Raw genomic sequence first — 15,442 nt, forward strand, 5'->3', positions numbered from 1 at the left:
TGAGAGACATAGATCACAAGCAGGCAGAGAGGCAGGCAGAGAGAAAGGATGAAGCAGGCTCCCTGCTCAGCAGAAGCCAGATGTGGGGCTCGATCCCAGGACACTGAGATCATGACCTGAGCCGAAGGCAGCGGCTTAACCCACTGAGCCACCCAGGAGCCCCCTTTCTTTGTTTCTTACTCCAGTTTTTTTCTAAGTCTACTTTATCTGATAGAAGTATTAGTGACCTGGCTTTTTCTTTTTTTTTTCCCCCCCTCCATTTGCATGATACATGTTTTTTTCATCCCTTCTCTTTCAGTCTGTGAAATGTGTTTGCATCTTTTAGTCTGAAGTGAATCTCTTATAGGCAACATATAGATGTGTCTTGTTTTTTAATCTATTCAGTCATCCTGTGTCTTTTGATTAAAACATTTAGTCCATTTACAATTAAGGTAATTATCAATAGGTATATACATGTTACCAGTTTGTTATTTTCTGGATTTTGTTTGTATTTTAATTCTTCTTATTCCTTCCTCTCTATTTTCTTGTAGTTTTATTGTTTACTTTAGTGTTTTGTGGATTTCTTTTTCTTCATTTTTTATGTACATGGTATAGGTTTTTACTTGTGGTTACTGTTAGGTTTATAGACAACATCTGTGTATGTTATAGTCTATATTAAGTTGGTGGTCACTTAACTTTGAACACATTCCAAAAGCACTAAATTTTTACTCCCTCCTCCACATTTTATGTATATGATAGAATACTTAATCTCTTTTTATTTTGTGTATCCCTTGACTAATTTTTACAGATAGAATTGATTTTACTACTTTTGTGTTTTAATCTCTATACTGGCTTTATAAGTGATTAATTTACTACCTTTGCTATATGTTTTCTTTTTCCTGTGAAAATTTTACCTTTCAGGATTTCTTACTCCTGTTCTTAGCCTTTTCTTGCCACATAAGGGACTCCTTTTAACTTTTCTTATAAGGATGTTTGAGTGGTTATGAAATTCTCTAACTTCTGTTTGCAAAAATGTTTATATCTCCTACTCTGAATTGTAACCTTGCATTGTAACCTTGCAAGAGTATTCTTGGTTGGAAGTTTTTTTGTTTTGTTTTGTTTTTTCTTCCAACATTTTGAATATTTCCTACTACTCCCTTCTGGCATGCAGTCTATGCTGAAAAATCATAATATGCTGATAGCCTTATGGTGTTTTCCTTGTATGCAGCTGTTTTTTTCTTGCTGCTCTTGAAATTCTCTCTTTATCATTACTTTTCTTTTTTCCATTTTCATGATGATATGTCTTCATGTGGAACTCCTTTGGTTTATATTTTTAGGGACTCTCTGTGATTCCTGAACCTGAATGTCTCTTTTCTTCCCCAGATTAGGAAGTTTTCAACTATTGTTTCTTCAAATAAATTTTCTGTTCCTTTTTCTCTCTCTTCTTCTGGAATCTCTATATGGAGAATTCTATTCCACTTGATGATGTCATAGATTTCCCTTAACAATTCTCATTAGTATTCTTTTTTCTTTATGCTGTTTTGTTTGGTTGTTTTTCATTACCCTGTCTTTGAGATCACCTATCCATTCTTCTACATCCCCTAATCAGCTGTTGATTCCATTTAGTGTATTTTTAAAGTTAGTTATTGAATTATTCAGTCTGGTTCTTTTTAGTATTTTCTGTTTCCATTTATAAGGAAGATAATTATCAATAGGATATACATGTTAGCAGTTTGTGTTGAAGTTCTCACTGAGGTTAGCCACTCCTTTTTGAAAGTGCCATATCTTTATGACCATTATATTAAATTCTTTATCAGGCATATTGCTTATCTCTGTTTCATTTAGCTTGTTTACTGTGATTTTGTCTTGTTCTTTCATTTTGATAGATTCCTTTTTTTCTATTTATTTATTTATTTATTTAGTTCTTGTTATTTTATTGTTGTAACTCTCTGGGTTTGTTTCTATGTATTAGGTCAGTCATCTACATCTCTTGGTTTTAAGAGTAGTGGCCTCATGTAGAAGAGGTTCTGTGGTATCCTATAATGGAATCCCCCTGGTTTTGAGAAACAAGTGCTCCACAGATGTCCCCTGTGTGGGCTGTATATATCTGCTTATTGTGGCTGAGCTCTGATTGCCTTTAGCCCAATGGCTATAATAACCCCTTTGGCACATGGGCAAGGGTGCTCTCCATGCTGTTCAGAGATTTCTCTGTGGCCACCACAGACACTTTAGAGGTTGGGACAACACTCAGTGTAGCTATCTGCAGTTAACCTCTTTACCACAAGTGCAGGCATACCAAAAAGCAGTGCTTCCTCCCTGCACAGCCAGCTAAGAGGCTGGGCTGCTGAACTGTGAGTGCACTGGTGTGTGGGGTTATCTTCCCTTCCTCCCCTGGACAGCAATCACTTGGCAATGGTGCTGGTCCTGGCCATGGCTTCCTGCCAATTGTGGCAGGGCAGGAGCTACTTTGGAGGGACACTTGAAGAGTCAAGCAGATTGGATTGGGTGGGCTCACAGGGGATCAACAGGATGGGCTATGGAGCTAGCAAGATAGATGGAGAAAGTTAGAAGGGGCTCCCACAAACATCCAACTATCTACATGGGGGAGAGGGAGAGAAATAAAACCGACAACACTTTTGTTCTCAAAGAATCCTCCTTACATCCCTGCCTTTCTGGCACATAGTCTAAGATTAGTCAGTAAATCTTCATGTATATTCCATGTGTTTTTCAAACTGTTGTTTCTAGGTTGTGTCTCAAATCAAGTTATTTAATATTCTGGGTTTTTAAGGGCAAGGACTTAGTTTCCTGTTGCCCTCTGGCTATCTTGACTAAAGCCTACTGCCTACTGATTTATGTAGTTCTCAGAGTTAAACCCCACTGGTTTTCAAAGTCAGATGTTATGGGGACTCATCTCTAGTGTGGGTCCCCAGTTCTGGAGGTGCTTGGCATGGGGTCTGGTCTTCCCTTCTCCATGGTTGTGATACCCTTCTCATTTGTGGTTAGTCATGTAGGCTGTCCAGTTCCTAATCATCTCTCTGCCCTCTTACCCTTTACGATGCGGTCTCTCTATGATTAACTGTAGAAGATCTGGCCTTTTAGGCTTTAGGTTGTTTTCAGAATTAGTCACATAGACAGAGATGTTATTTGGGTGTGTGTTCATTTGACAGTGTGAGTTCAGGATCCTTCTACTTCATCAGGTTACCCTGGAATATAGGGACTCCAATTTTTAAGTCTAATGATCTAAAAACCTTTCCTGGATTAGGCAGTATGATGCTTTTGTTAAATTACTGAAATACTTTTCTTTGGCTAGATGTTGTGCTGTCTGACAAAAAATTTCTACCAGAGAAATTCTCTGTCATTATAATTCAGAAGAGAAATAAATGATAACAATTAACATATGTTCTTCATTTAACTGCTTCAAAAATAAAATAGCCTGTAGTATAAATGCTCATTTGAAAGAAATGTCTTCAGAATTCTGGGTGTCGATATCTTTTAACTCCCAATGTATCTGTTGACTTCAGACATTCAGGATATGAAAAACTGTTCAGCTTGCAACATAAGTAAAAACGACAGGGGCCCTTGTTGAAAGGATTTGAATTACGGTCCCATTAGTCACTAGCCATGTTATACAGGGAATATTTTTTTTTTTCTGTCATATAATGGACATTTTGGTTTTTGTTCTTTTTTTGATAGGCCAAACCTCAGGAGCTTGACACAAAAATTTTGATTTTTTTTTTTTCTATCTTTCATTCTGAGTTAATCAGGCTTCGCATGTTGTAGTCATTTGAGGAACCATGCTTTTGGAGCTTCTAGTATGAGAGGTGTTTCCATAGAACCATGGAAAAAGGAAAATTTCATGCATATTATGCATTAGATCTCTTTCTATCCAGAAATGACACATGGTCACTGTCAGTCACATTTCATTGGCCAAATTAGCTTGTCATGAAAAGATTCAAAGGAATTAGGATGGTGAAATCCCACCATGGGTTTTGAAAGAGGAAAATTTGAATATTTTTAAAAACCACCAATGACTACCATAGAAGAATAATATCTACTCCATAGGGTTGTTGTTTAAATCATGTATATAAATCACCTTAACAGTAATAAAGGTTCGATGAATGGTAGCCATCATCAGAAGTGGGTTTTATTGAATGAAATATTTATAACATGACTTCTAGTAAGTGGCAGTTTAAACAATTATGCTTAAGTGCAGACTTACCCCAAATTTAACAAAATTTATAATTGAAATTAATTGTAATTAAAATTAAATATAATAACTAAAAGTTTTAAAAGTTATAAACCCACAATAATAAGGAAAATGGAAGAGGAAATGAAAAATGCCCAGAATTTTTTTAACATTCCTCAAATCATACATAAAAAAGAGCAATTAATCAAACCCAGAAAGTAAATATGGATGTTGGCTCTGCCCTGGAATTTTAGGGACCTAGAGTTTTCAGAATTTTTAAATATAAGGGAATTGGAAGAGTGGGCTTTGGGAATGTGCTGAGCTGGCAACTAGACTTTGGGATCTATATGTCTAAGTGGAACTGCTGAAGGTTTGAGAGCTTCTATGAAATATGAGTTGGAAAAAAAAATTGTGTGCCAGCAAAGTCCACGAGGAAATCTGTCAATCTTCCCACAGTTCTGAATGGAAAAACAGCTCATAAAAAAATATTCTTCTATAGAATGTTTAAATATGATTGATTCCCACACTGGTCTTGGCTCTGAATTTATACAATTGAACCTTCTGGGAAATTTAGAGCAGACTAAATTGAAGTGCTTCTAGTTTGGTAGTTCTCCCTTGTGTCCTGTGGAAACAAATATTATCTGGAGAAAAACTGGTTGCTATAATTCTCATGGATTAAATTTAGCCAGAATAATGAATCCACTGTAAAAAATAAACACACACACACACAGAAAAGTTACTGTGAACAATAGTGAAAGTGTAATTGTTCTGGATACTATTCTTGCCCCAGAACTCACTGTTGCACTTCAACCCTTGGGTCCTTTTATTCTTTTATTGATTAATTTATAATGAATTAATGAGGCTTAGTACCGCTTAGTTCTGTGGTAGTTGATGAAAGATATAGAGATGAGAATGCAGAGTCTCAGACTCATATACTTTAAAAAAGAGGAGAACAGACTAGAGACAATTAAAATATAATAGAAAGTTTATAATAGAGCTATCCAGGAGGATTATGAAGGTATAATAATAAAAATGCCTAATTTGCTGAGGAGGATCTAAAGTTTTATTAAGTTACAAGTAATAAAACATAGTAAATTCTGTTAAAATTACTTCATGGTATAGGTACTTGTGAAGTATATTAGAGCTGAATTTTGGATAATGAGTTGACAAGGTCAATGTGGTGGCTGCTGTGCAGTGAGGGCTCTTAGATACTGAGTGTGTCTTTGCTAAATCAGATGAGAAAAGGAGCATAACATTGGAACACTATTAAGTGAGAAAAAGTAAATGGCTTACTTATACATATAAAAATTAATAAATAATCATAAAATATGATATAAGATGTTACATTGATATTTCACATATTAAAAACATATTTATATTTTATGCCTGGTTATATTATGAATATTTCACATAATTAAATGTGTTTATATTATTATTATAAGATAACATATATATATAATAGTTCCATTTTTGTAAACCATAAAAGGAATGCATGAGCTGACCTATATATATCTGTATCTGTATAAGGAAGAGGTCTTATAAGAAAAGGGTTAGTGGCCTTGAGGTAGATACTTCTATTTCTTACTCACTATAATTTTTAACCCACTTTTTTTTTTTTTAAGATTTTATTTATTTATTTGACAGAGAGAGAGAGTTCACTAGTAGGCAGAGAGACAGACAGAGAGAGGGGGAAAGCAGGCTCCCTGCTGAGCAGAGAGCCCAATGCAAGACTTGATCCCAGAACCCTGAGATCATGACCTGAGCTGAAGGCAGAGGCTTAACCCACTGATCCATCCAGGTGCCCACTCATTATAATTTTTAAAATGTGATTGTTCACACAGCGAGTTTTACTTTTGTTTGTTTGTATATTAAGTTCAAAATCTGTATAACAAGCACTTAAACTCTTCTGCATAGAATATAATTGGCATTCCAGGTCAGAGTCAGCCTTCAATGCAAGGACCAGGTTCTGGAATTACTCCTGTGGGAACTGGCAAGCTGTTGAATCCCTGCATGATTTCAAATAGGGATTTCTTTGTATGATTTGATTTATTCCTGGAGAAGAAAGTTTCACATCCAGCAAGTACGTCTGACACCGAAGATGATTGTTCTCTTTGTGTTCCCTTGAGCTGAGATGTTAGATTAGGTTCACACACATGCATGCATATGCGCGCGCGCGCACACACACACACACACAGATGGATACATAGATACAGATATGCAGGGAGATACACACACACACACACACACACATATATACACACACACACATATATATGTATTTATGTATATCTGAATGAAGTCAGAAACTTCAGAATTGTTTCTTGAGCCCTCAGGTTACTTTTTATAGTCCATCAAGTCTTTTTAGCACTTTCTATCTTTAAACACTGTAAGTACTTTGGGCAAGGCCAGTGCAACAAAGGTAAAATAAAATGCTGTAAGGGACAGTGCCTGGTTTGATTTGTTTTGGTGGGTTTTGTTTTTGTTTCTGTTTGAGTTGACATATCCTATTCCAGTATTTACTTTTGTTCCCTCTTCCATTTTTAATGGCAGCCATATACTGGACTCATAGCTTTAAGGATTTTTCTACAGCTCCCTTAAATCTCGTTTAGTCATTATCTTATATGACTCAGTATACTACATGTTCTCATTTCTGTTCCCTGCTCCCAGACTTATTGCCGTTCTGAAATTTATGTTCTGCTTGGGCGTATTTTCTCATCTATGGGTATAGTTGATTTTCTGGGACTGCTGATTTTGATACTGTATATTTCCTGTTCTTTTTAAGCTATTTACTTTTACAATGAGGAAGAGATGTTTTGAAAGTGACCCTTAGAAACATATTCATTCCCTAGCCAAGCTTCTGCTTCCTAAACCCTTTCTGTCTTCTCATATCACCCTCCTCTTTTTTCCTGTGCATTGTTCCTTTGTGCATCTTAATGCTGTGATCCTTTATGGACACTTAGCTGATCATTACGCTAACATGACAGCATTTACTGCAGGTCCTTTGTTGGTTTTGGAGCAAGATTTCATGGTGACTCTAAGTTTACAGAGTGCTAGGGGAGGATGAAGATTTCTAAGCTTCACTTTTCACAGAAAATTCTCATTTTTTCATCTTTTCTTTCTGAATTAAGTATGTATAGAAACTAATTATGTTGTATAAGGTAATTTGAAGGAAAATTACTTTTTTTTAAAACAGAAGACAAAGAGAAGGAGAAATTTAAAAAAATGAGAAGCACTTGTAAAACACATTGTATCTTTTTTTTTGCTTCATGTTGATGAATAACTGACTCAGTTGACTTTTATCTTTTAACTGTCTATTTAGGACACTCCTGAATTTCACGTTAAGCTGGATTATATAAAGAAAATTCTAATCATGGTTTAAGGCAAATTAGCTATTATCCTTAAAAAACGGATTCTGACTTTCTGGATTTTAATTTCCTCTTGTCTAAACTGAGGATTTTAAAACTATTTTACTAAGAATCCTGACAGCTCCAAAGAGGTGCTTGGTGGCCCTTCCCCAGTGAGAGCTACCAAAGAAGCTGTGTGTTTAGCTGTTTTCATCTACCTAGTGTCTACCTAGAAATTATTTTTGAGGAAGGTTTCTACCACTAGAAATGGTAAAAGCAAAACCTCTCCGCGATCTTTGTATATATATTTTTCTCTCTCCAACATCCTATGAGTCGATGAAAGCTATGGTCTCATTTGTTCTTACAAAAGTCACTGATTTTCAACTTTGTTTAGCTATCAGAATCATCTTTTGAGGTTGTTTGTTGTACATAGACTTTCCTGCCTTTCCTTTCAGATTACTTAATTGGAATTGTAGGAAAGGAAAAATAATTTTCTTTCTGTTGAAATAAAATTCTAAGCCCAAGATAGAGCAGCAACTGCCTGGGTGCCATGTTAGCAAGTCGGAACTTAGATAACTTTGGGGGGTCCCTGTAAAGTTTCCACTTGACCAGAAGCAGCATGTCCAGTCAGTCCATCCCCAGTTACCAAGCCATTGGCGGCCTTTATATTTACTTTGTTCCTTCTCACCCCAAACAAGGTTGACCATGTGGACCCAGCCGGTCAGATACTTTCTTTTTGTTCTCTTTGGTTCTTTAGTCCTTATCCTGTAAAATCTTCCTGCCTTCTGCCCCGTTTTGCGGTTCTCTGAAAGGGGACTGTCTACTTCATGGAGTGTTAAATAAAGTTTGTTTGTATCACCTAAGTTGTCTTCAATAATCATTTTTAACATCTCTACCTTTCATTGTTTTTGACTGAGACCCCCTGGAAATTTTAATTACTGATGGATGTACAGGAGCCCCACAAAGTATAAGACTCAAACGGCAGCCAGATGTTTGAGGGTTATATGCCACCCTGTCCTAGGGAAAGGAATAGTGGTCTGGGGTTACAAAGGAAGGGAAGGGAATTAATTCACGGTAAGGGGAGAAGAGCATATATTTGGTAATCAGAAACTATCCTGCCGTGCACATAAGTTTTCCACATGAAAAATTTATCTCTGGTAATAGCTCTCTCTTCCTGGAACAGGGCCCTTTCTCATGTAAATTTCTATTGCAAAAGAGTAACTTCTGCTTTGTTTTCAGAGCTCTTCCTGTGTCTGCATTTAAAATAACTAGTTCAAAATATTCTTATGCCAAGGAGGCATATTTAGGGATGGCATATTCGGCCCCCTTTCAGATCTCTGGGGCAAGGGCTGAGCAGCTTCGTTTATCAAATCCCTGCCCAGGTCATCCACAGGGGCAGGCAATGCTGGAACCACTAAGCCCCAAAGTGTAGGGTTGAATTCAGGAAGTCAGATGAATCAAACCTATAACTTGACAAAATAGCTAATGATTTCTAAGTGCTTCACATATATTAGCTATTAAACCTAAAGACTGGTTTAGTTGGTGTGACATAGGTCCCAGGGAAGTTTGAGGAAAGAGGCATTAGCATATAATTTTTAAAATTCTTTTCTCTATAATGGGCTGTACATGTAAGTATATATCTGTTTGTTTTTGCCTTCCACACATACTGAGTGTTATTAGTAAGCTAGGTAACTAGTAAATGTGATTGTTGGGTGATCTAAAATTTTAATTGACATAAGGCAGATAAGCAGAAGAAAAACATATAATTAAGTTTTATGTGACATAGGATCCCTCATAAAGAAGCAAAATCCAAAGAATGTAATATAATGTAATGTAGTATATGTAGAAATGTAATGTAATAATAAGTAGTAATGTAATGTAATGTAATGTAATCTGCATGCTCGTATATTTGAACAATTATAGAAAAGTAACTAAACTATGTGGGGAGCTTAAAAAAGGGTAAGAATTATTTAATAATGTCTGTTTGTATAGAGTTCTCTAGGTCTCAACTTCTTGTCCTTGATGATAAGAATGCCACTTTCTTTCTGGTACAAGGAGAATGTCTTTCACAGGGGAATTTCATGTCCTGCTTTTAAGAAAAATAGAGAATTAAAGTTTTTTCTTGCATTTGCTGTTTTCCAAGTGTTCTTAACTCACATTAATACCAAGTGGCACACTTTGAGTAGCATATTCTGCTACTTTTTACTGTATAACAATGTTATAATTGTTTTTCAGTGTATTATTTTACCATCATAACAATCCTGAGAGTGAGGTAATTATCATACCCATTTTACAGATGAAGAAGTGAAAACATAGAGTGTACAGGTCATTAAGGGTAGGTTGGAAAACTGATAGATGCCATCACCAGGATTCAACACAAACTCTGACTAAAAATATGCTGTCTCTAATGTATTTTGCCTCTTCAAAATTATTTGGAAAGCACTAGCTCTGGTGGTACTGCCATCATCTGGAAAAGTATCTCTTCTAAATGGGAATAGAGGAGGTGAAATACGATTGGTAGGGATTGATTCATAAGACTATGTGTTACGTGAGACTTTTACATAGACTCTTGGGAAGAAGTATATTGGGCAGAGACAGAATTAGGTTGGGAGTAGTAGAGGATACAGGAAATTTCCTATAACTGTCTCCCTGCTTACTATTTCCACAGAAGCTTGGAAATGTGTAATGACTGAAGAATATTTTTGCACTGAAAAGATAAACTTTTGGTCTGGGATTTTGATTAGGGATAGAATTTAGAGAAGTTTTTAATATTCATGTTGCAACAAATCTTGGAACACTGCATCAAATGATGATGTATTTTACGGTGACTAATGTAACACAATAAAAATAAATAAATAGGGGTGCCTGGATGGCTCAGGGAGTTAAGCCTCTGCCTTCAGCTCAGGTCATGATCTCAGGGTCCTGGGATCAAGCCCTGCATTGGGCTGTCTGCCTGTTTCCTCCTCTCTCTTTGCCTGGCTCTCTGCCTACTTGTGATCTCTCTCTCTCTCAGTTGAATAAATAAATAAAATCTTAAAAAAAATAAATTTTAAAAATATTTACACTGTTGTCATAAATAAGGAACTTAAAAACTTTAATTTTGTAATTTGCAAGAATCATTTAGACTTAGAATTAGACAACAGTGTGAAGATTTGCAAAGCCACATTATACAAACTTCCCCGACAAATCAAAGCAGAAAGAATTAGTTATTTATAAAATAGAAATAAAATTAGAGGTATATGAAAACCAATTATCTAGGCTTCTTTTGTTGATCTTACTTTTGGCTCCTGAGTTGGAAATTATACAATTAAATGTTCTTTGAGAGCTGTTCCTTAGCTTGAAATGTGCTTTTTCAGGATTCTCCATAACTTGCCTGTATATTAAGTTAAATGTCTATAAAACATTTCAAGAAAAAAAAAAAATCAACTCTAACTGGCACAGTTGTGTCTACCAAGTGTCAAATCAGGAAGGGATTTACCTTCATTCGGATGCCTAGGAAAGCTCACCCATCCAATTTTGGTGACTTTATTGATTGCTAGTTTTGGCTTTGAGAAGAACAGTATTCAAGTATATCTTTCCTTTCTTTGGACAGAGTTGGTTTTAAAGATTTTCTCACTTCAATAGGCCTGAACAGATAGGTGTCTATAACCTTGGTCCTCTGAAAGATTGTCTGGTAGGCTTTTTCTATAAATTAATTGTTGAGAATGTCCATATGTATATGTACTGACTTCTGCTTTCTATTCCTCCTGCCCCTTTAGTCATGCTCTTTCCTTGGCTTATCTCTTGCAGTAATCTCTGAGTTAGTGAGAATGTACATATCCCACGAACAAATGCTAAGTGTCCAACAATCCATCTCATCTTGTGTACAAAATAAATTATGGCTCTGCAGCCCCTAGTCTGTGCAAAGGAATGGGCTTTAGGCTCTTTTTGGAGTCAGTCTGGGCAGGATTTATGATTTAGCTATTTTGATTCAAATCAGGCTGAAAATTCCTGGCACTTACACAGTTTTAACTCGATTAAAATTTGGCCTAAATATGTCAGGCTGTTCTTTTGGCACAACACATTACCAAAGCAGGAAAGGAAATAAAGGTACCTGGGATTTTTCTTGAGCTCATTGAGTGGTGGGGTGTGTGGTATATATCTGTGTTTCTATGTCTATATGTTCCTTTCCCAATTAGTCTATACAAATCTGAATGATTAGCTCTTAAAGTGCCATAAAATGGTTCTTTATGATAACTGTTTATCTTGAATCAATTCAATGAATGTAAACTGATGCAAAAACTGATTTACTTATATGAAAAATAATTATGTGACTAAAGCTCCTGATTAATTGCATTATTCAGTTCACATCAATACTGAATCTAAAATATGGAAGCATTTTATTTCACTTAAATGAGGAGAAAAACTAGCATCATTTTTTAAAAAGGAGAATTGAAGACAGGGCCTTTGTTACTATGATTATGTTTGTGATTTTAATTGCTGAAACATTCGTTTTTGAAAAGAATCTGCTGCCAAAGCAGAGAAGCAGTAAATGTTCATATCACTTTTTGTACAATGGCAATTATATTGACCATCGTTTTGAGAATAATAGTAATGGTTCCATTTAGTGTGCATTCTATGAAGAACCATCAGGGTCAATAGAGTGACTATGAAAACGTCTGATATAACAGATACTTCTATTGTGTCATTTCCAATGATGTTATGGAAGGGAAAATGGAAACCTGAACCCTGAAATAATGGTGAAGAAAAGGAGCCTTTTATTATGCTACTATTATCACATCTGAGAGGTACTCTTTTGGTACCAGGTAGCAGAAACTTCTATCTGAACATTTTTTTCTTTTTCTTTAATTTTTTTTTTTTTTTTTTTTTTACTTTTTTCCCCCTCTCTGATCTTTCTAAGGCTGTTTCTCTTTAGAAAATTGAAAATTTAAAAAAAAAAGAAACATAGATTTTGAAAAATATAAGCAAAATCTCTGGGAAATATTGGATTATAAAGGCAGATTAGTGATCTCCCTCTTCCATTATTTCATAAATGAAGTCCTGCTTGGATCCTAAAGGAGGGATAAAATGAGTTTCTTACCCATTTTGATTCTTAAATGATATATAGAGAAACTTTTTGAAAACCTAGAATAGTTAATACCAGCCTTAAAACAAAAACTAAAACCAAATATATAAAAAAAATCCTAATTAGTTTACTTAATTCCAAAATTATTTTGCTATTATCTGTTCTCTTGAGTTAATTTATGTGCTATTATACATTTCTTCCTAACACTGTGTTTTCATAACTTCTTGGTAGCTTGACATTGACTATGGCAGGAGTATTTGCAAATGGTCATGGTGGTAGTATCTATCTACACCACTAGAAGCTAAGGCTTGATTTATTATTTTGTTGATGGTCTAGAGATGAAAAAGTGGTGGAAATGTTAATAATTCAGGTTAAACTTAAAAGTCTATAGTGTTGGTTAAAATGGGCCAAAGACCTTAATAGACAACTCATCAAAGAAGATATACAGATGGCAAATAAACATATGAAAAGGCCACCTGGGTGGCTCAGAGGGTTAAGCCTCTGCCTTCGGCTCTGGTTATGATCTCAGGGTCCTGGGATCAAGTCCTGCATCAGGCTCTCTGCTCAGCAAGGAGCCTGCTTCCTCCTCTCTCTCTCTTTCTGCCTGCCTCTCCGCCTACTTGTGATCTCTCTCTGTCAAATAAATAAATAAAATCTTAAAAAAATATATGAAAAGATGCTTCTCGTGATATGGCATCAGGGAAATGCAAATTAAAACAAAAATGAGAACTACTAACCACCTATTAAAATGGCCAGAGTCCAAAACATGGACAGCATCAAATGTATGCAAAGCTGTGGAGCAACAGAAACTCTCATACACTGTTGGTGGGAATGCAAAATAGTATTGCTATTTCAAAAGATAGGCTAGTGGTTTCTTACAAAACTAGGCATAGTCTTACTCTATGACCCAACAATCATGCTTCTTGATATTTAGTCAAAAGGGTTGAAAACTTATGTCTGTACAAAACCTTAGACATGGATATATTATACCAGTTTAATTCATAATTGTCAATATTTGAAGCTAACAAGATGTCCTTCAAGAGGTGAATCGATAAACTGTGGCACAACCAGACAATCAAATATTATAATTCTAAAAAGAAATGAGCTATCAAGCCATGAAGAAGCATGGAGAAAACTTAAGTGTGTATTACTAAGTGAAAGATGTCAGTCTGAAAAGGCTATATAAACTACAATTACACCAATGTAACATGCTGGAAAAGGTGAAACTATGGAGACAGTAAAAATATCAGTGGTTGCCAGGGGTTGGAGGGGGAAAAGAATAAATAGGCAGAGCACAAAGGATTTTGAGGCAGTGAAAATATTCTGTATGATATTATGATGGATATATGTCCAAATCTATAGCATGTATTCTTAATGCTCTAAGTATTTTCCTTATTATTATGGCACATTATCTTTCCTACATGCTACTGCATGGATAGGAGCAGTATTATTTTAGTTGCTGGAGTTGTTTTCTTAATGCTCTAAGTATTTTTCTTATTATTATGGCACATTATCTTTCCTACATGCTACTGCATGGATAGGAGCAGTATTATTTTAGTTGCTGGAGTTGTTTTCTTAATGCTCTAAGTATTTTCCTTATTATTATGGCACATTATCTTTCCTACATGCTACTGCATGGATAGGAGCAGTATCAAATCTATAGCATGTACAACACCAAGGGTGAACTCTCACATAAACTGTGGATCTCGGGTGATTATGTATCTGTGTAGCTTCACCAGTTTTGACAAATGTACCACTCTAGTGAGGGATGTTGACAGTGGGAGAGTCTAGGCACATACAGGGGCAAGGAAAAATGTAGCTTCCCCTAAATGTTTCTGTGACCCTAAAACTGCTCTAAAGTAGTCTTTAATTAAAGTAGTCTTTAATTAAATTATTAAAAATATTATTAAAGTAGTCTTTAATTGTAGCTATTACATTGCTCCAAGTTGTAGCACTTTAGAAATTGTTACAAATCGGGGGAATACTCTTCCAGTATTTAAAACGATTATACAGTTCAGCAAAGAAATCAACTCAGTCATGGAAAAACGAGTGAAGTTCCAATAAATATTCTCTTTATTTATTTGAGAGAGAGCATGAGAGGGGAGAAGGTCAGAGGGACTGGCAGACTCCCCGTGGAGCTAGAGCCCAATGTGGGACTTGATCGCGGGACTCCGGGATCATGACCTGAGCCAAAGGCAGTTGCTTAACCAACTGAGCCACCCAGGTGCCCCTCATGTAATTATCTTACCTTTGCATGTCTTTGGGAAAATGTTTATTTAGTTCCTCTGCCCATTTTAAAATGGATTTTTGTTGTTGTTTTATTGATTATATGAGTTCTTTCTATATTTTGGGTATTAGCAGATACATGATTTGCATGTATTTTCTTCTCCATAGTTTGTATTTTCATTTTGTTGATTGTTTCTTTCACTAAGTAGTCTTCAGACATTTTAAATTGTGATGTGGTCCTACTTACTAATTTTTTTTTCTTTTGTTGTATGTATTTTCAGTGTCATTTAAAAATATATATATATCATTGCCATGATCAGTGTCAAGAAGATTTTTCCCTTGTTTTCTTTGAGAAGTTTTATAATGTAAGAATTTATGTTTAAGTTTTTAATAAATTTTGAGTTAATTTTGTATGTGGTATAAGATAGGCATACATTTTTATTCTTCTGCATGTGGTTATCCTATTTTCCCAACACCATTTATTGAAGAGACTATCCTCTCCGCATTAAGTATTCTTGGCTTATAGAACCTACTTTTTATCCATTACTTTATACCCACTCTTGGAATCCAGACCTTTAATTCCTGAATTAGGCTTTATCACACCATTTTGTGCTACTCCCTTTGATATAAATATTACTTAAA

This window comes from Mustela nivalis, assembly GCF_964662115.1.
Source record: "Mustela nivalis genome assembly, chromosome: 1".
Classification (NCBI taxonomy): Eukaryota; Metazoa; Chordata; class Mammalia; order Carnivora; family Mustelidae; genus Mustela; species Mustela nivalis.